Source organism: Pundamilia nyererei, unplaced genomic scaffold, assembly GCF_000239375.1.
Source record: "Pundamilia nyererei isolate P.nyererei 1_Seehausen unplaced genomic scaffold, PunNye1.0 scaffold00130, whole genome shotgun sequence".
Taxonomy (NCBI): Eukaryota; Metazoa; Chordata; class Actinopteri; order Cichliformes; family Cichlidae; genus Pundamilia; species Pundamilia nyererei.
In genome coordinates, this window is record NW_005187531.1 from 418,163 (window position 1) to 420,866 (window position 2,704).

Genomic DNA, 2,704 nt, shown 5'->3' on the forward strand with positions numbered 1-2,704 from the left:
TTTTTTAAAGATACAAATTAGTAAAACCTTTATATATGTTTTTTTTTCTTTTTTGTCTTGCCAAGGATATCAAAAATGAGTCGAGTGTGAAGGTGAGTGATTGTATGTATTTATGTATTTGCAAAAGCAGCTGAAGCAGTTTCCACCTTTCTGTGGAAGCCAAAATGGATTTCCATTCCATTGTTACTCAAATATGTTCACGTAGCCTTGAGTTTGTCGTGACACATTTCAGACGCCTCTGCTGACTTCACTGCCACTACACTGGGGACTCATGAGATCTTGTTTACAGGATATAACATATTCTGAATATTCAGAATATAACATATAACACGATGCTCAGGACGGATTTCATTCAAAAGTATAAAACAGTGGAAAATTACATTGTAAATTTTTACATAAAAGGAAAAATGCTTTTATTAAGTTCATTTGACAACTTCTTTTGTTGAGCGCCGGTGCAGAAAGATAGAAACTTACATGAAGGACAAAAACCACGTGAAAAAAAGTTACAGAACTACACAAAGATTTCAAAATGTTATTAATCTTTTTGTTCTATCAAATCCTAAACAAGAAGACTGAAAGTCACAAAGTAAACCTAGACTGAATGCTGAATGAGCTAAGGCAAAGACAAACTTTAACTCTGCTTTCTTTAAAAGTTAGATTTATGATAATGATTTGAGTTACAATTTGTCTGATCCCCCATCGTAAGGCCTTTGACCGTTTCTTGTTTTATTTATTGCAAATGTGTTTGATGAGTCAGAGGTCTTTAAAACAGGGATTAAATTAAAAATATGCATGAATAAAACATATTGTTCTTGTCTTTAGATCATCAAAGCAAACCTCTTACCAGCTCTTTAAAAAAAAGTCAAAACCAAATACCAGTTCACTTAGTCACACCAAACATAGTTAAACTCAATCAAATGCCTTTTTAAAGACAGAGCACACCAATGAAAAGCAACCCTGGCATGAAGCCATAACAGACTCTCATCTTTGCCTGGTGGACTTAACTGGTGCAGGCTGCATGTTGATGACACTTGTGCTTTTCTTGCGAATTTTTAACTCACGGTGCATCTCACACCAAGAGCACCACACACAGAAACAGGAACTCATCATGTCCTTACAGATAGAACCCTGTAGAGAAATATTTGGTAATTATAAACTTTTACCACTTTATCCAGTCATTAGTTACAGCTATAGCTTCTTCCTCCCATCACCCCAATCGGTTGTGGCAGATAGCTGCCCCTGCCTGAGCATGGATTTCTTTCTGTTCAAAATGAGTTTTTCCTTTCCACTGTTGCCAAATGCTTGCTCAAAGTGGGTCATTTGATTGTTGGCATTTTCTCTCTATTATTATAGGGTCTTTACCTTAAAAAATAAAGTGCCTTTAAAAAGATTGGATTGAATTAACTATTACTGAACTGAACTATTACTAATACTTGATTCTCTTTATTTCTGACTGTGGGAATGTAAAAAACAGCAGAAATTTTTAACAAGAATTTCTTTGACAAATTTACCTTGGTGCCATATTTATATCGAATCCCAACCTTAATGGCCAAGGCAGCAGGAGGTACAACAATTGGTATCCCAATGGCTGAGGTCACAGCTGTGCTGAACATGTCGCATAATGGGACACAGTGGTCCCATCTGTCCTACAACTGTGCAGGTAAGGCAAGGGCAGCACCAGAAACCATAGCAGCCTGAAAACAACTGCAGTACAAAATACGTAGTAAATGATTTGAGCGACAACACATAGTGTACAATTTCATAGAGAGTTGTTGATGCTTACAAGATGTCATGTGTTTGCAAGCTCCTTTGACTACGATGACCTGGATGACTGAGAACCTTCACAGACGTCATGTGTTTACAACAGTCACAGAGGGTGGCACTCTAGTTTGTCGATGATTGTGTTTCCATTGTTGTTAAATGTTAGTCACAGAATAAAGTCAAATTACCTGTTGATACATAGGAATCAGTACCAAGCAACAGCACCTAAATAGCAAAATTGTCACTTTCAGCAGCAAATATTTGTTGTTGATTCAAATGCGGAACATTGATTTGGATGCTGAAATGCATAGTAACAACATTAAAACAGAAAAAACCCAACCTGCTATCTTCTACAGTTGAAATACATAAATGTCAATGTTAAGTTTTAAAGACAAAAACACTAAATCTACACACAATGCCAATAGACATCAGTTACAGGCACTAAGCATGTTTTAAAAACTACTTCATGCTTTATGCTAGTACTATATACTGCTTTATGTCTTTCAATAACAATCACAATACATAACATTTCCTATGAAGAAACACGAAAAAAAAAAACAACCAACAACAAAAAAAACTGTACCTGTCAAAGCTGGGTATGTTGTTGTGAAGTCAGGTAAATATGAAAGAACATGCCTTCTGTGCCTTTTGTATTATACAATCACTTGGCAAAAACAATGTTGTAGAACCAGAATTATTGCCAGAAAAAGGGTTAAAACAGTGATGTACATTAGGAATCATGTGTCCATGGGTTTATATTTCTGTAAGTGTGCCAAATGTGTTGTTGACTCCACATTAAACAAATATGTAAGACTGCTTTCTTCCATTTGCGCAACATCTCTAAAATTAGAAATATCCTGTCTCAGAGTGACGCTGAAACACTAGTTCATGCATTTATTACTTCCAGGCTGGACTACGGTAATTCATTATTATCAGGATGTCC